A 19,792-nucleotide genomic window follows, 5' to 3' on the forward strand; every position below is an offset into this window, starting at 1 on the left:
AAAATGCCAAACATACACAAAAGTAGAGAGAATAGTACAATGAATGCAATACCTGGGTAACTTCAACAGTTAATTTATCTTATTAAATTAAAACAGGAATAAACACTTATTATCTCACATAGTTTCTGTGAGTCAAAACTTCAGGAGTGGCCTAGCTGGTTGTTCTGACCTGAGGCCTCTCAGTCAAATTGTCAGCCTGGGCTACAGTCATCTGAAACCTTAACAGGAGCTAAAGGATGTGTTCCAAGGTGGCTCACACCTATGGCTCTTAAATTGTTGACAGGAGGCACCAGTTTCTGGCGGTATGAACCTCTCGATTGAGCTGCTGAAATGGCCTTCTAGCGCTAATGATCTGAAACAGGAAGGTGAAAGCTGCAAAGCCTCTTATGACCTCGCCTTGGGACACGTACAAGATCATTTCCACCACACTGTATTCATTAGAATTGAGTCATTAAGTCCTACCACATTCAAGAGGAGAGGAATTATGCTCCACATTTTTTTTTAGGACAGTTTTGCTCTTATTGCCCAGGCTGGAGTGCAATGGCACAATCTCAGCTCACTGCAAGGTCCACCTCCCGGATTCAAGCGCTACCTCAGCCTCCCAAGTAGCTGGGATTACAGGCATGCACCAACACACCCAGCCAATTTTGTATTTTTGATAGAGACAGGGTTTCACTATGTTGGCCAACCTGGTCTCAAACTCCTGACCTCAGGTGATCCAGCCAACTCTGACTTCCAAAGTGCTGGGATTACAGGTGTGAGCTACCGCTCCCTGCCAGGCTCCACCTTTTAAAGAGAGGAATGTCAAAGAGTTAGTGAACATTTTTAAACCAGCACATAACATAGCCAATCTCTCTTTATTTTGGAGCAGTTTGTATCTGTGTATAACTTCTGTGCATAACTCCAGACCCTCTTGAGCTCACTTGTCTCTTAATTCAGCCACTGCTACCTAAGTTCTGTATGGGCTCCCACCAGCTTCACAAGTGTGTAGCCTCATACTTCCTCGGGGCTTCTCTTTAATGCTGCAGTGTGGGATACAGTGGAAATCAACTCAGTACCCAGGCATGTCCAGGATCTTAGAATTCTTAGAGGCAAACTTTGACCAATGGGAAATAAGAACCCTCCTTAATTGCTTCCCCCTTTCCTTCCTAAATCAACAGTCCTAAAACACACTACATGCAGCTTCACAGAAGGTCCTTTGGGATTAAGGAATCACTCTTAGTAGTGGCCAACGTCATCATCCTTCCTTGCATTGGTTTTCCCGCTGCCCTATTTAAATCACCATTCTTCTCTCCTGTTCCCTGAGAGCTCCTTCATAAAGTCTTAGCACATAGCCTTTGTATCAAATTACGCTTTCTGGAGAACCCAGGTTAAGATACAGTTGGTTACAAACAAGATCCACACTTTAAATTTGATTTGGTCTGTCTTTTATTTTTATTTTCATTATATATATATATATAGTGGCACAATCTTGGCTCACTGCAACCTCTGCCACCCAGGTTCAAGTGATACTCCTGCCTCAGCCTCCAAAGTAGCTAGGATTACATGCCCCTGCCACCATACCCAGCTAATCTTTTTATTTTTATTTTTTGGTAGAGATGGGGATTCACCATGTTAACCAGGCTGGTCTTGAACTCCTGACCTCAAGTGATCTGCCTGCCTCAGCCTCCCAAAGTGCTGGGATTATAGGCATGAACCACCTTGCCCAGCTCAGAGATCTAAGTCAATTAGATCTCTCTGACTTATAGGTTGTGAGGAAAAAGAAGGAAGAAGGTGCTTCCTTTGCATTTGAGCAATGCCAATACAGGGCACTTCCATCACTGCGACAGTTCTATTAGAGCTTGCTTAAAACAATCATTTCATTTTAATTCTAGTATTTGTCATTTCTAGGATTTAATTCTAAATCTATCATCATTTGTATATTTATTAGCTGGAATTATTCCATAAAGAATGATATTTCCTCATCAAATATTTAGTTACTCTGAGATATAGTTCCTACAGGAAAAGCATGATGCCACCTCCCTTCTTCCTCACAATTATTTGATGAATAAACATTATCTGCTTTGAGGAGTCTATCACATTCTCGATTTTGCTGATCTCTCTCTCTGTGGTGTTGTTTATCGTGTTCCTCTATTCCCTTTATGTCCTAAACTGGTAATTAGATCTAGAAGCCTGTCAGATTCAGGTTTCATTTTTTGGCAAGAATATTTCATAGGTGTATTGTATGCTTCCTATTGTATCATATCAGGAGATACAATGCCTGTTTGCCTCTCTTACTGTGATTTTAAAATAGATCAGAAAATTCAGGCCAGGTGCGGTGGCTCATGCCTATAATCCCAGCACTTTGGGAGGCCGAGGCAGACAGATCATGAGGTCAAGACATCAAGACCATCCTGGCCAACATGGTGAAACTCCGTCTCTACTAAAAATACAAAAATTAGCTGGGCATGGTGGCGTGTGCCTGTAGTCCCAGCTACTTGGGAGGCTGAGGCAGGAGAATCGCTTGAACCCAGGAGGTGGAGGTTGCAGTGAGCCCAGATCCCACCATTGCACTCCAGCCTGGCAACAGAGTGAGACCACCTCTCAAAAAAAAAAAAAAAAAAAGAAAGAAAAAGAAAAAAGAAAATTCAGGGATAGTTACTCTGATCCATTCATTAAAAATAAACATTCCCAGCCAGGTGGGGTGGCTCACGCCTAAAATCCCAGCCCTTTGGGAGGTCAAGGCAGGCAGATCACCAGAGGTCAGGAATCAAGATCAGCCTGGCTAACATGGTGAAACCCTATCTCTATTAAATATACAAAATTAGCTGGGCATGGTGGCGAGCACCTCTAATCCAGCTACTCAAGAGGCTGAGGCAAGAGAATCACTTGAACACAGGAGGCTGAGGTTGCAGTGAGCCGGGATCATGCCGCTGCACTCCAGTCTGGGTGACAGAGTGAGACTCAAGTCTCCAAAATAAAGTAAATGTTCCTTTGGCCAGGTGTGGTGGCTTACACCTCTAATTCCAGCACATTGGGAGGCTGAGGTGGGCCAGTCACCTGAGGTCAGGAGTTTGAGACCAGCCTGGCCAACATGGTGAAACCCCATCTCTGCTAAAAATATAAAAATTAGCTGGTTGTGGTGGGGCATGTGTGTAATCCTAGCTACTCAGGAGGATTAAGCAGGAGAATCACATGAACCCAGGAGGCTGCAGTGAGCCAAGATTGTGCCACTGTCTTCCAGCCTGGGTGACAAAGGAAGACTCCGTCTCAAAAAATAAAAATTAAAAAAATAAATAAATAAATAAACGTTCCCATCAATCTTTCACCTAATGGTTTTAGCAGATAATTATGTCTATACTTTGGGAGGCTGAGGCAGGCTGATCACTTGAGGCCAGGAGTTCAAGACTAGCCTAGGCAACGTGGCAAAACCCCATCTCTACCAAAAAAAATAAAAATTAGTCGGGCATGGTGGGTCACGCCTGTAGTCCTAGCTACAGAGGAGGCTGAGGTGGGAGGATCACCTGAGCCCAGGAGGTCACAGCCTCAGTGAGCCGTGATCACACCACTGCACTCCAGACTGGGCAACAAGTGAGACCCTGTTTCAAAAAAATAAAAAACAAACAAAAAAGATAATCATGTCTTTGAACTGCATGGTCCAATACAATAGTAATTAGCTACATGTCCATATGTTATTTAAATTTAAATTAATTAAGATTAAATAAAATTTAAAATTCAATTATTGAATCACACTAGCCACATTTCAAGTGCTCAGTAGCTACAGTGGCTACTGTAGTGAGCAGTGCAAATACAGAGCCTTTCCATCACCACAGACTGGTCTATTAGAGCTGGCCTAAAACTACCATTTCATTTCAGTTCTAGTATTTGTAATTTCTAGTATTTAATTCTAAATCTGTCATCCTCTATATATTTATTAGCTGGAATTATTCTTTTTCACTCTTGTTACCCAGGCTGGAGCGCAATGGCATGATCTTGGCTCACTGCAACCTCTGCCTCCTGGGTTCAAGTGATCCTCCTGCCTCAGCCCCCTGAGTAGCTGGGATTACAGGCATGCGCCACCATTGCTGGCTAATTTTTTAAATATTTTTAGTAAAGACAGGATTTCTCCATGTTGGTCAGGCTGGTCTTGAACTCCCCACCTCAGGTGATCCACCCACCTCGGCCTCCCAAAGTGCTGAGATGACAGGCATGCGCCACTGCGCCCGGCCTGGAATTATTCTTAAAGAATAGCATTCCCTCATCAACTGTTGTAGTTACTCTGGGACATGGTTCATACAAGAAAAGCATGATAGGTGCTTATTGAGGCAATTCCTTGGTATCCGCCAAAGTTGTTGCCTTTATTGTTTTGCATATCCCTGTGAACTCATGAACAACATATCTGATGTCTTTTGGTCAACTGCACTTACTATTCTTTTTTTTTTGGCTAATTATTTTTATATTTTTAGTAAAGACAGGGTTTCTCCATGTTGGTCAGGCTGGTCTTGAACTCCCCACCTCAGGTGATCCACCCACCTCGGCCTCCCAAAGTGCTGGGATTACAGGTGTGAGCCACCGCGCCAGGCACCTATAATAATTTTTTACTGACCTGTGCCTGTAATGTATTTATTGTTAAATATCTCGAATGTTACCCCTTATCCTATAACCTTCAATTTCTGTGAATTGATTGTTTACTGCCTGCATTCCTTTATTTTGAGGAATTGCTATTCTCTTACCACCCATGATTTTGTAACCTGTCAGTTGGGAACTTGGCCTCCCTTTCTCTAAGACTGGAAGAGAATGCGAGGCCACAAGGGAGTTAACACTCCATGGGTGAACTTTGACCAGTGCAAGATAAGAAACAGGAGGGAGGTCGGGCGCGGTGGCTCACGCCTGTAATCCCAGCACTTTGGGAGGCCGAGGCGGGTGGATCACAAGGTCAAGAGATCGAGACCATCCTGGTCAACATGGTGAAACCCCGTCTCTACTAAAACTACAAAAAATTGGCTGGGCATGGTGGCGCGTGCCTGTAATCCCAGCTACTCAGGAGGCTGAGGCAGGAGAATTGCCTGAACCCGGGAGGCGGAGGTTGCAGTGAGCCGAGATCGCGCCATTGCACTCCAGCCTGGGTAACAAGAGCGAAACTCTGTCTCAAAAAAAAAAAAAAAAAAAAGAAAAGAAACAGGAGGGAATCAGCAAATAATCTCCTTTCTCTTTTACCCCTCAGTGGACCATTCCAAGACATAACTTTTTAAGAAGACACCTCTGTAAGCAACAAGCTATGTTTTCTTGTGCAGCTGTGTTCAGCTCAGTCGTACATTATCTTTCATTCGCCTGCCTTCCTTCCCCTGGTCCCTAAGTTTTGATACCCTAGGATCGTGCCTCCCATTAAGGCTCGACCATGAAATTTTTGCCTCTTGCTCTGTTCTCTAGGGAATCCAGGCAAAGACAATTTCCCAGGATCTTCTCCTTCATTAGCGTGAAAAGCAGTGCTGGGAATTAAAGCCTTAATAAGCACTCCAGATGAGTCTTATGATCAGACAAGCATGGCTAACATAACCTTAAGGCATCCTCAGACCTCAGATCTTGCATCAACAGGAAATGAGCTGCTAAAGCTGTGCAGAAGTCAGAAGGGGGATCCATCCCAGGAACACTTTAGATGTGGTCATGGAGGACAATGGACAAGGAGGATGGGCAAAGGGAGCAGCCCAGAGGCAATGAGATGGGCTAACTGAAGAACAGTGTCTGCTGCCCAAGCCAAGAGCACTTCACAGTGCTCGCTGCCCTGTGCTGCAGGGAGGTAATGTGTGCTGCGAGCTGGTGACCACCTTTGATGTTCTCCTTCTCTCCTGTTCCAAAGGTTATTTTTTACTGAGCTTCTTCCGGCCTTTTTTCAACAACTGGATTTTTTTTTTCAAGACCATTGTTTATCTGCTGTACCATTGGTAGCCACATCTGGACCTAAATTAGAAAAATGCAGCTGACTTCTCGCCCCTCCACCTCACTCTTCTTCCCTCCTTCCTGCCTCTCCTCCTTCCCCAGTCTTCTGGTCTTCTTCACTCTGCAATTTCTGTCCCACCTCCTCCCCAGCAAACCCCTTCTCTGGGATTCCCTTGAGGGGTGCCCAGCTTCCGGGCTCTCCTACCCCTGCCAAGCACGTATTCCACAGGCACATGGGGAAGGGAAGTCCTGGGCAGGGCCTGGCAGGGGAAGACGTCTGGGGCACTGCCCAGTGTTAACAGCGGGAGCCACCAAGAACCAAGTGGACTGGAGCAATGGCAGCGTCTGCAGGCGAGAGTATGGGGAGCAAGGGCGCAGCTGGTTGTGCAGAGCCCTGCAGCCAGCAGTCCTGGGAAAAGCAATGAATGCCATGGAGCCCCGCTGAAATGAACTGGTCCCCGTGAGCCTGTCCCAATCCCTGGTGCCAGAGTTCTATCCCAGAGCTGAGATGTTTTTGATCATCTTGAGAAAAATAAGTCTTGGCCTCCAAGCCAAATAAAATGAACCTTTCTCCCATGGAGAATGGTTGCTAGTTCCTGAGGACCTGGAGGGCCCACAGCCCTGGGGTCTAGCCAGAAGTTTTCCTGCTTTCCTTCTCAGAACCAAGTGGCTTGCCTGAACACATCTTCCTCCTGGCTCACACCAGCCTGCAGAAAACCTTCAGAAGTTTTTCCCCAGAAAAACTCCTGGCCTTTCTCCTGTTTGGGGTCATCTGTGTGTGGAAGAAAAGGAAGAAAGGGAATTACTTAAATTTCAAACCAAGAAATTCCAGATGTTGAAGAGTCTGGGGAGAGTGGCCATGGGTGTCATTCCCAATCTGCATCCTCAAGCGGCACCCAGGACCCCCCACAGGGGCAGCCAGACCCCTCAGCAGCCCCAGAGGCCCAGCCAAGGCCAAAACACAGGCCTCCTTCCAGCTGTGGAACAAGGACAGCTGTTCCAAAAACCTTATCCCCAGGCTGTAAACCATCTGGAAGAATTCTTTAAGCATGAAATAATTGTAGTTATGAAAGAAATTATAGTCTGGATTCTGGTACCACTTTGACACGGGCCAGGGCCCCCCGTTAAGTTCAGTGCAGCGGCCCCGCGCTGCCACCTCTGGGACCACGTGATCGTATCCGCTGTAGAGACCACAGATTTTCCCTTCACTACCTCTGAGTAGGAGAGTTACCTGCCCAAGGACAGCATCAGGGCTGAGGCCGGGCCTTGGAGCAGATGTGCTGTTTTCTCATCGGCAGGATCTTTGAAGTCCTCCGCACTGGGCAGAGATATAGATTATCGTGATGCAGTCTTGAGGTTTAATGAGGCACCCACAGCCAACTTCTGTCAAGATGTGGCCACAAGGCCAGGCGCAGTGGCTCACGCCTGTAATCCTAGCACTTTGGGAGGCCGAGGTGGGTGGATTACCTGAGATCAGGAGTTCAAGACCAGCCTGGCCATCATGGTGAAACCCCATCTTTAAAAAAAAAAAAGATGTGGCCACAAAAACTACCATTCTCCTGCTGAACTCTCAGTTGGTCACCACAAAAAGGCATTTCCTCAAACTCAGTCTGTACAGTGCAGGAATCCTAATTGTATGGGACACATCTGTATATCATTCAGATATGTCAAAGTGGTACCAGAATCTAGACTATAATTTCTTTAATAACTACAAGAGCTACCGTAAGCTGCATCCCAATCAGCCCTTTTACATCCTCAAGCCCCAGGTGCCTCCGGAGCTGTGGGACATCCCGTAAGAAATCTCGCCAGAAGAGGTTCAGCGAAGCCCACATCCTCTGGGATACTTGGTGTCATGATCATGATGATGCTACGTGACCAGGTTGATATTTACAAGTTCCTCTCATCCAAGCACAAGACAGACTTGTGCTGTGACTACCAGCAGTTCTTCAACAGTGCCTGCACGATGGGCGCCTGCCACTGCTGCTATGTGAGAAGAATCCGGTGAAGTGCCTCATGAGGGCATTTACCTGCTTGGAACAGCCACACTGCCTGGCTACCCAGCCATTCACTGCTAAGCACGGGCTCCCTGGTATTTTACAGATGGTATCTGGGCCACCCCAGCCTGGGAAGCCCATTTTCCTAAACAATCCCAGCTTGCTCTTGCACTCCAGGGGCCTCTGTCAGCAAAATCTCTGGGGATTCTGGACGCTAAGGACAAGAAATCAGGCTCAGTCTCCCATGTAGTCACAGAGTGTATGAGCCGAGAGCCTCCTGCCACACACACACATACATCAGCATTCTTTCCAGACAGTATCCTCCCCACTTTTCACACAAGTAGATGCAAGATATTCCTTTCCCGCCAGGGCTGCCAAAGCTGGACTTCATTTTTTCCAACTGAATGATGTCATTCTCACAAGCCAATGCTCTAGATTGCTTGAAAACTGCATCTAGATATTGATTTTATGTTTTAGACTGGGTGCGGTGGCTCATACCTGTAATCCTAGCACTTTGAGAGGCCAAGGGGGGAGGATCACTTGAGGCCAGGAGTTCAAGACCAGCCTGCCTAACATAGTGAAAACCTGTCTCTACTAAAAATATAAAAAATTAGCTGGGCATGGTGGTGGGAGCCTGTAATACCAGCTACTCAGGAGGCTGAGGCAGGAGAATCGCTTGAACCTGGGAGGCGGAGGTTGCAGTGGGCTGAGATGATGCCACTACACTCCAGCCTGGGCGAGAGAGTGACACTCTGTCTCTAAATAAGTACGTAAATAAATAAATAAATAATTTTATGTTTTAAAGAAACTCTCCCAAATTACAATTATGCCCAGTGTAGAGAGCTGTGTGGGGGCAGGCAGTGAATAAACAGTACAGGGCATTGGCAACCTGCTAAACTCCTCCAGAACAAAATCGCTCCTGAGTTCTGTGCCCCTGGGACACATTCCTGTCACTCTGGCTAGTTGGGCTGGTCCTTAGCCTGGGCACTTATAAGCAAAAGAACTTGATTGGTCCACCTTCCCTCTAGTTATTCACAATTGAGTGTGAGAGACCGACTTCTGAACAGGCAGTTAGGAGTCAGTGTGCTCACTGCATGGGGGCTTGTAGAGAGATGGGCTTGCTGTCAGTGCACCCAGGAGGGCCACACACTCACTGCATCTGTGGATCAGACAAGGCTTCATAGCCCTGGGGCATTTGAGTGTGTCTTAGAAGGGGAGGAGAAACATGGCAAGCAGATTATATCTGAGTAATGTGAGTTGTGTTTTTCTTTCTTCCCGTATTTATTCTCTAAGACCTGCCTGAAGTTAGAGGCTCAAGAGAGATATATGTATGTATACAGATATACCTATGTATTTAAATATATTTAATTTTTTGAGACAGGGTGTCACTGTGTCACCCAGGTTGGAGTACAGTGGCACAGTCACAGCTTACTGCGGCCTCCACCTTCTGGACTCAACTGATCCTCCCGCCTCAGCCTCCCAAGTAGCTGGAACGACAGGCATGCCCCACCAAGTCTGGCTATTTTGTTGCTGTTGTTGTTGTTATTTGTAGAGATGGGATCTCCCTATATTGCCCAGGTTGGTCTTGAACGCCTGGACTCAAGTGATCCTCTTGACCTCAGCCTCCCAAAGTACTGGGATTTACAGGCATGAGCCACTGTACCCAGCCTCAACACTTTTTTGACAAAGCCCCCTGCCCATGCCTGAGGCAGCAAGTGCAACCTCACAGCAGACAACAGGCAAGCCAGATCCCTAAAACCTGATTTCTCTAGGCTCAGCCTGGCCTGACCCTATCCTACCAGCTGGGTTTGCACACCATACTCCAACTCTTCCTTTTTAACACTCACTCCCAAACCTCCTCCTAACCAACACCTTTTTTTTTCCCTTTTAAATGCATCTTCCCCTCCCAAACTACTTTTAAGCATTTTTGGCTTTAAAGTATCCTGACTTCAGTGTCTTTGACCTCACGGGCCTTCTGCAAAAGGTGCCTCAGGGAGTGGGGGGGGTGTGCTTCCCTAGGACTTATGTCACTCTCTGAGGTCAGAACCTCAGAGATCATAACTGATTGTCACTAGGTGTGAGGGGTGTGATATCAGATTGCCATGCCAATCTGATAGTGAAGTATGGCACCCCACTTCCTCCCTGCAAGGGAACAAGATCAGAGTCTGTGGGCAGAGGCTGGCTCCCTGTGATTTGCAAACATACTGCCGCGATGGTTTTGCTGAATCCCCTCTCTCTGGTAGGGAACCCCACTTGACCAGTCTGGCCGTGGTGTGCAGAGGTTAAAGGACTCAGTCAAGATCATGAAGTCATGCTGTAAAGCCAGGGTTCGCGGACCCAGGCCTCTGGACTCTCAGGGCTGGCCCCATGTACTCAAGGGGATCTAATGTTTGAGCTCCAAAGCAACCATCTTGGAGCTGGGATCCTCACTGACTGCCAAACTCTGTTTACACAGGCAGGAGAAAGAGCCCTGGAGTGAGAAGACCTGGGTTTTCAAACTGATGCTCTCCTACTTACTAGCTATGCCATTTTGGGCAAATTCCCTGGCCTGTTTCCACGTCTGTAAAGAGGTAGGATGATGATCTTACCTCGCAGTGCTGTTGTGAGGATTACATGAACGCACCTGTCCTGGCTCTGTTCCCGGCACATAGTAGGTTTTCAGTATATGCTGGTTTCCTTCCTTCTTATTTAATAAGAACCTGCTCTCTGCTCACACCTGGGCTGGACCCTGCTGCGAGGGAGGCAGGAGGAGTTCCTGTCCTCAGAGAGTTAGCTCTCCTGGTGGCTCACCCTTGTAATCCCAGTGTTTTGGGTGGCCGAGGGGGGCAGATCATGAGGTTAGGAGTTCGAGACCAGCCTGTCCAATATGGTGAAACCCCGTTTCTACTAAAAAATACAAAAAAAAAAAAAATTAGCCGGGTGTGATGGAGCATGCCTGTAGTCCCAGCTGCTCGGGTTGCTGAGGTAGGAGAATCGCCTGAACCCAGGAGGCGGAGGTTGCAGTAAGCTGAGATTGTGCCACTGCACTCCAGCCTGGGTGACAGAGTGAGACTCCATCTCAAAAAAAAAAAAAAAAAGAGAGAGAGAAGGAGAAAGTTAACTCTCCTATTGAGATGCCACTACCCGACTTGGGACACTCACGACACCATCCAAGGCAGCCGACAAGGAAGAACGCGCTTTCCTCCTCACTGCCTGCGGCTCAGGTCTGATTCTGCTTGGGAAGGGGCAGAGCACTTGGGCTGCTTACCTGCTTTTACCTCAACTTTTCAAAAAAGTTGCATACATAGAGAATAAAACAGTAAAACAGTGGTAATGGGGGTGAGGAGAAGGAAATAGGGAGATGTGTGTCAAAGATTACAAACAGTAAGTGCGTAGGGCTAAGTAGTTCTTTACCCTTTTCAGGGGCCATGAATCCCTGGCTTGCTTTCTGTTCTGATTTGACACACTCGTTGTAATCTTTGACTCATGATCACTGAGGGCAGAGGAAGGTGGCATTCTGGCAGCAGGAAATACATGTTGGTGTGGAGACTGAGACTACACTGAGGGGAAGCTAGTTTTTAATTTTTATTATTAACATAAGAGATCAAATTAATTTAAATATGATCCTGAAGTCTATAGAATTTTTAGCTCTGGAAGTTCTGTGCTATCTGTATATGGAAACTTGGGTAAAATACAAATAAGATATGAGTATTATTGTTTTCTGGTGAGGTGTTTAATATTTGTAGCAGATAATTTAAAAATAACCTCTTTTTTTGTTGTTTGAGACGGTGTCTGGCTGTGTCACCCAGGCAGGAGTACACTGTTGTGATCTCGGCTCACTGCAACCTCCATCTCCCGGGCTGAGGCAATTCTCCTGCCTCAGCCTCCTGAGTAGCTGGGATTACAGGAGTGTGCCACCATGCCCAGCTAATTTTGTATTTTTAGTAGAGTTGGGGTTTCGCCATGTTGGCAAGGCTGGTCTCCAACTCCTGACCTCAAGTGATCCATCTGCCTCAGCCTCCCAAAGTGCTGGGATTACAGGTGTGAGCCACCATGCCCAGCCTAAAAATTACATCTTAATGTTTCCTTTGTCTGTGGGGTTCTGTCTTCTTCAGTAGCAATCCATGCATACTAGATCACGGGGTCCTCTCTAATCCTTCCACAAATCAAATAAGCTATTGCTATTGGTGTGTTTCTTTCTTTCTTTTCTTTTTTTTTGAGATGGAGTCTCTCTCTGTTGCCCAAGCTGGAGTACAGTGGTACGATCTCAGCTGACTGCAACCTCCGCCTCCTAGGTTCAAGTGATTCTCCTGCTTCAGCCTCCCGAGTAGCTGGGATTACATGTGCCCGCCACCACACCTGGCTAATTTTTGTATTTTTTAGTAGAGACAGGGTTTCACCATGTTGGCCAGGCTTGTCTTGAACTCCTGACCTCAGGTGATCCACCTGCCTCGGCCTCCCAAAGTGCTGGGATTATAGGTGTCAGCCACCGCACCCAGCCTATTGGTGTATTCAATCTTTATTTTTAGTAAAAGGTGAAAGATTAACATGATCTGAAGAGAAACTAGAGTATGCTATTGCTTGAAAGTTGAGACACCAGTCTCAGAAACTTCTGAAACCTGCCTAAGCTAATTCTGAATTACCCAAAGATTATGTAAAATTTTAAAATAAATGTGTTTTTAAAAAATAAAAAGAATGCAGCTAACACACAAGTGATGGAAGCCACCCCCTCACACATACACATTTCCTCCCACAGCAGACATGAGCCTGACTTGAGCTATTTCAGTTTGGGGAGGGGATGTTTTTGTTTGAGTGCCCCCAGAAACGTTCTGAGACAAGGAATCCATTCCAAGGAGTTTATTTGGAAGGTAAAGGAAAACACTGGAGACAGAGTGGGAAAGTAAGGCAACTAATCCAGGGCACATGATCGAGCCAGCCACCGCTGTGCACAATTGGAGTGTAATCTCACGGGGAGTTCTGGGAGCCTGCATAGAACATGCACCACAATGTTATCCCACTACAAAGAGTGAGGGGGCTGCGGTATTTATACATCAAATCCCATCAATCATTGGTTAAGAGTAGCTCCCAAGGAGGAAGAAACGATCCTCCTTCGTACTTCTGGCCTACTGTGCAGGTGGCAAAGTGAGGAACAGTCAGAGAAAGCCTTCAGTAAAGAAATGCTTGTGCTGGCAGCTGGAAATCAGCCCAGTATGCACTAAAGTGGCAAGAACAAAGGTATGAGCAGGGAAATAACAGTGTTTATTGTGAGAAGTGGGAGCACTTTTCTTCAATTATGAAGAAAAGCTATATTATTTTAAATGGGGACTTTTTAGCCTTTTTAAAATTGGTGAGTGTGAGAGTGGCAAGCAGTCACAGAAGTGAAATGCAGCAGGGCGCAGTATGATCCCAGCACTGTGAGAGGCCAAGGTGGGCCTCTCAAGATTAGCTTGGGCAACATAACAAACCCCATCTTTACAAAAAAGAAAAAGAAGAAGAAGATCCTGCCATTTGCCATAGCATGGTTGAAACTAGAGGACATTATGCTAAGTAAAATAAACCAGATATAGAAAGAAAAATATTGCATGATCTCACTTATATGCAGGATCTTAAAAAAAAAAAAAAAAAAAAAAAGTCAAGGCCAGGGTGGTGGCTCACACCTGTAATCCCAGCACTTTGGGAGGCTGCAGCAAGCGGCTCTCTCAAGTCTAGGAGCTCGAGACCAGCACAGGCAACATGGAGTGAAACCCAGTCTGTAGAAAAAAATTTTAAAATTTACCGGGTATGGCAGCACGAGCCTATAGTCCCAGCTACTCAGGAAGCTGAGGTGGGAGAATCACTTGAGCCCAGGAGGTCAAGGCTGCAGTGAGCCTTGATTGCACCACTGTACTCCAGCCTGGGCAACACAGAGAGACCCTCTCTGGAGGAAAAAAAAGTTGAATACATAGAGAATAAAACAGTAAAACAGCGATTATGGGGGTGAGGAGAAGGAAATAGGGAGACGTAGGTGAAAGATTACAAAGAGTAGGTATGTAGGGCTAAGTAGTCCAGAGATCCGATGAACATGAGGTTTACGGTTAGTAATAGTGTATTGTAGTTGAGATTTTTGCTAAAAGAATTTTAGGTGCTTTTGCCACATACAAAAAATGGGTAACTATGTGAGGTGATAAACATATTAATTTGCTTGACTATGATAACCATTATTGTCCACATCGAGCTTGTCCAACCTGCAGCCTACAGGCTGCAGGTGACCCAGGACAGCTTTGAATGTAGCCCAACACAAATATGTAATCTTTCTTAAAATGTTATGAGTTTTTTTCGTGATTTTTTTTTTTTTAGTTCATCAGCTATCGTTAGTGTTCGTGTATTTTATGTGTGCCTCAAGATAATTCTTCTAATGTGGCCCAGGAAAGCCGAAAGATTGGACACCCCTGATCTACATGTATGTCAAAACATCATGTTGCACACCTTAAATATATACAATAAAACAAAACAAAAAGAACCATGTCACCCGGCGCAGTGGTGTGTGCCTATAGTCCCAGCTACTCAGGATGCTGAGGTGGGAGGATCGCTTGAGCCCAGGAGTTCTGGGCTGTAGCGCGCTATGCCAATCAAGTATCCACACTAAGTTCGGCATCAATATAGGGACCACCAGGTTGCCTAAGGAGGGGTGAACTGGCCCAGGTCGGAAACGGAGCAGGTCAAAACTCCTGTGCTGATCAGTAGTGGGATTGCACCTGTGAATAACCACTGCACTCCAGCCTGGGCAACATAGCGAGACCCTGTCTCTAAAATTAAAAAAATTAAAATAAAAATTAAAAAATAAAAAAGAATCACGTCCCCTGTCACAAGACTAACAGATGTCCCCAGCAGATCAATCTTGCTAGTTCGTTGTGGTAGGCCCCATTGGAGGCCCAGCCAGATTCCTTTTACTGACCCCAGCACCCAGCCCCCAGCTCCTGTAAGTGCTGCCTCATGCTGCTAGAGGCTCACAGATGCACCTTTCTTCAGAGAACTGCCCTCAGCAGGAGAGGGTCACTTTGCTTCAAAGATTATCCCTCAAGGGGGGACATTCCATATCCAAAGATAAGGGGCGCAGAAGGCAGCCCCCTTGCCTCACTAGGGGACAAGGATTAGGGCAATTGATGCTTCAGAGCTCTCCTAAGGATCAGGCTGAAGCTAGACTTCATCTTCACTGACTCCTTCCCCTGCCCTATCCTACGTTCCTCACTCCATTATAGGTTTTTCCTATAATGAATTTACTGTCTCAGGCTGTGCTTCTAAGATGCCCAACCAAGGACACCCCTTCAGTACAACACAATGATGGCTTGACCCCATCAGTAGGACACAGTGATGGCTTGACCCAACATAGCTACAACCTTCTGGGGTGCTGATATGGACCCTGGGAAGAAGCATCTGTCTCTTTTTAAGGTTATGAGCTACAAGTGAGAAAATTGTGGTAGGTGTATGTTAATTTTACTCCCTAACATATATTTCACTCCTGATAACACTACACCAATTGTGGAGGAAAGGGAAGGGAACTACCTTCCTCAACTTTAGGTGGAGGTGACTTTTCTTTGAGCCCATAGTTGGGCAAGTAGCCCACATCTGATTAATCATGTTCCCGTGGCCGCAGAGATTGTTTGGCGTAGGCTTGCATTTCAATGACAGTCATTGAAATATGGGATTGTTAAGAGAGAGAAAAACTCTTTTTCTCTGGACTAAGAGCATCAAGGATGAGAAGAAGAACCTAGGGCTGCTGGAAGGTAGCATGAGAGACTGTTCCCGAGAATGACGCCAACAAACACAGCAGCAGGCAGGCTCCTATGGAGGGAGTGAAATGAGCCCTGGCTGACACTGCTGGAGCTCTTGGCTCAAGCTCCCCTGCAAACCAACCCTATCCTAGATTACACCTCTTTGATTATATAGGCTAGTTAAGTTCTGTTATTTTGTTTAAGCTAATTTAGGATGAATTTTATGATACTCACAACCCAAATAGTTCTGATAGACGGCAATGATGGTAAGCCTGAAGCTGCTGGAAAATACATCATTGTTGCCGTGTGGAGAGACTCTGGGTGACAATAAAACCTGCTGACGAAAAGGAAAGAATTAACCAAGAGAAGGAGAAAGACCAAGTAATTGCTGTGAGCAGTGTCTAAGAACAAGGATCCTGCTGTTTCTGAAGCATACCGCTCCCTTGGGTTCTCACTCAATTATTTGAACCAACAAATCCACCCCCAACCTTTTTTTTTTTTTTTGAGATGGAGTTTCACTCTTGTTACCCGGGCTGGAGTGCAATGGCACAATCTCGGCTCACCGCAACCTCCGCCTCCTGGGTTCGGGCAATTCTCCTGCCTCAACCTCCCGAGTAGCTGGGATTGCAGGCACACGCCACCATGCCCAGCTAATGTTTTGTATTTTTAGTAGAGACGGGGTTTCACCATGTTGACCAGGATGGTCTCGATCTCCTGACTTCGTGATCCACCCACCTTGGCCTCCCAAAGTGCTGGGATTACAGGCTTGAGCCACCGCGCCTGGCATTTTTTTTTTTTAACTTTAAAAGGGTAAGAGTTAAGCTTTATCATTCCTGAAGGAAAGAGCTTTGACAAGCACAATACCCTTTGTTTTCTTGTCTTTTCTTTGAGTCATCTTATTTTTTCCCTATTGAGTTGGAGGTACTCTATATATTCTGGACACTGATTTTTTTTCTTTTCTTTTTTTGACACAGGGTCTTGCTCTTCCGCCCAGACTGGAGTGCAGTGACATGAACACGGTTCACTGCAGCCTCCACGTATCAGGCTCAAGCAATCCTCCTGCCTCAGCCTCTTGAGTAGTGGGAACTACAGTAAACGCCACCATGCCTGGCTAATTTTTAATTTTTTCTGTAGAATTGATAGATTCAGAGAGAACTGGTTCTGTTTCTTATATTTATTTATCTGGAGGTCTCCCTATGTTGCCCAAGCTGGTCCCAAACTCCTGGGTTCAAGCAATCTTCCCACCTTGGCCTCCCAAAGTGCTGAAATTACAGGTGTGAGCCACTATGCCTGGGACAGACGTTGATCTTGTGTCCATTGTTTGCTATCAGTGATTTCTTTCACTCCAGCTCATAACCTTGACTTTGTTTATTGCTATTTCTCACTGTTGAGAAGGCAGTGATTTTATTCAGTCTAAACTGACAAGCTAACCAACATCATTTCTGGATTATCAGACATGGTTCTTTGGGCTGAAGGTGATGGAAACCCAACTCAATCTGATTCGAATAAAAAGACAATTTATTGGTATCAAAATTAAGGATTCTGGAGTTATTTAGTAGTAAGCCACAACTAGAATCATTATTCCAACCATATCATTAGAGCTATTTCTCACCGGGCATGATGGCTCACACCAGTAATCACAGCACTTTGGGAGGTCAAACCAGGATGATCATTTGAGATCAGGAGTTTGAGACCAGCCTGAACAAGAGAGAGAAACCCTGTCTCTACAAAAAAAAAAAAAAAAAAAATCTGGGCATGGTGAGTATTATCTATAGTCCCAGCAACTTGGGAGGAAGATCACTTGAGCCCGGGAGTTTGAGGCTGCCGTGAGCTATGATCGGCCACTGCACTGCAGCCTGGGCAACAGAGCAAGACTCTGTCTCTTAAAAAATCAACACATGAAAAATATAAAAAAACAGAACCATTTCTCTCTGAATCTGTCGGTTATCTGGGCTTCTTTTCTGTTGAAGTTCCCTTCATCTTGTTGGAAACATGGCCCATATTCTTATAGTTCATGATTTCAAAGGGAGAGAAAAAGAGACGCTCATGACAGACTGCGCATAGGAATTCCAGAAAAGTCTTCGAGCCGGGGTGGGCAGTCTGACTGATATGTATTGTATATCCATTCCTGTGTCTGGATCAGTCATTTCAAACTATTCAAGCTGCTCCACAGGAGACAGAAAAGTTTTCTCATGGAAGAATGGAAGAAGGAAAATCCTGTAAGTATAAAACAGCTACCATATTCATTTCAATCTCTTGTGTCTGACTTACAAAAATTTACCTCCTTCTGAATTATATTTTTTAATTCTCTCATATTTTTGCTTGTAGAATTTTTTATATTTTCAGCCAGGCACAGTGGCTCATGCCTATAATCCCAGCACTTTGGGAGGCCAAGAGGCAGGTGAATTATGAGGTCAGGAGATCGAGACCATCCTGGTCAACATGGTGAAACCCCATCTCTACTAAAAATACAAAAAAAATAGCTGTGCACAGTGGCGCACACTTGTAGTCCCAGCTACTTGGGAGGCTGAGGCAGGAGAGTTGCTTGAACCCAGGAGGCGGAGATTGCAGTGAACCAAGATCAAGCCACTGCACTACAGCCTGGGTGACAGTGTGAGACTCTATCTCAAAAAAAAAAAAAAAAGAAAGAAAAGAATTTTTTATATTTTCATTTTAGATCTGTATTTCATCTGGAATTTATTTTTATTGATGGTATGGGGTAGAAACTTAACTTAATTATTTTCCCATATATAAAACCCGTTGTCCCCAAACCATATATTGAGTACTATCTTTTTCCCAACAGTTGGAATGCTGCATTCATTACAAGTTAAATTCCACATTTCTCATTTCTGTGGGTCTGTTACTTGACTATGCAGTTTGCTCCATTGATCTGTTCTTCTGTGCATTTAACAATTCCCTGTTGTTTCAATATTGGTTAACTTCTTTTTTGTGAGATGGAGTCTTACTCTGTCACCCAGGCTGGAGTGCAAAGGTGCGATCTTGGCTCTCTACAACCTCCTCCTCCCTGGTTCAAGCCATTCTCCTGCCTCAGCCTCCTGAGTAGCTAAGATTACAGGCACCCACCACCACCCCTGGCTAATTTTTTTTTTTTTTTTAATAGAGATGGGTTTCACCATGTTGGCCAGGCTGGTATCAAACTCCTGACCTTAGGCAATCCGCCTGTCTTGGCCTCCCAAAGTGCTGGGCTTACCAGTTAACTTCACTGGGAAGCCCTGCTTTTTACTTGATCCTAAACTTCTAACAGGTATGTTTTGATTCTCTTTGGCCTTGTGTTCCATTAATCTGATTCTGCCAATTTTTCTTTATTTTTTCAATAATTTAAAAATTGATTTCTAATTGTTCATTCTTACCAAAGCAACAAATAAAAATGGTTTAAAAAGTAAACTAGTGCTGTGAAGCTCAAAATGAAAAGCAACCAGCCTGGGCAACAAAGTGAGACGCTGTCTCTACAAAAAAATTACGAATTAGCCGGGCATTGTGGCACCCACCTGTGGTCCCAGCTATTCAGTAGGCTGAGGCAGGAGAAGTGTTTGAGCCCAGGAGATCCGGGCTGCAGTGAGCCCTGATCACGTCAATGCATTCCAGCCTGGGCTACTCGGGGGGCTGAGGCAAGAGCAAGACTCTGTCTCAAAAAGAAAGAAAGAAAAAGAAAGGAAGGAAGGGAAGTGGAAGGGAGGGAAGAGGAGGGGAGGGAAGAAAAGAACTCCCTTTACCAATTCCACCCAAATGAGTGCTAAAATTATTTCTCCTTGCATTTACATCCATAGTTCCGAGGAACATGCTTATAGTGCCAACTCTTCTTTTTTTTTTTTGAGACAGAGGGTGCCCCGCCTGCAGTGACAATTCTTGACTTTTAAATACATTAACAGGCCGGGAGCGGTGGCTCACGCTTGTAATCCCAGCACTTTGGGAGGCCGAGGCGGGTGGATCACGAGGTCAAGAGATCAAGACCATCCTGGTCAACATGGTGAAACCCCGTCTCTACTAAAACTACAAAAAATTAGCTGGGCATGGTGGTGTGTGCCTGTAATCCCAACTACTCAGGAGGCTGAGGCAGGAGAATTGCCTGAACCCAGGAGGCGGAGGTTGCGGTGAGCCGAGATCGCGCCATTGCACTCCAGCCTGGGTAAC

At 45.6% G+C, this 19,792-nt stretch overlaps 1 pseudogene; it reads left to right on the forward strand.

The window, feature by feature from the left end:
• Positions 1-6,251: 6,251 nt before the first annotated feature.
• LOC116562622 lies at positions 6,252-8,431 on the forward strand (annotated as a pseudogene).
• The last annotated feature ends 11,361 nt before the right edge of the window (positions 8,432-19,792 follow it).

Source organism: Sapajus apella, unplaced genomic scaffold (assembly GCF_009761245.1).
Source record: "Sapajus apella isolate SASKATOON/1434 unplaced genomic scaffold, GSC_monkey_1.0 scaffold33, whole genome shotgun sequence".
NCBI lineage: Eukaryota > Metazoa > Chordata > Mammalia > Primates > Cebidae > Sapajus > Sapajus apella.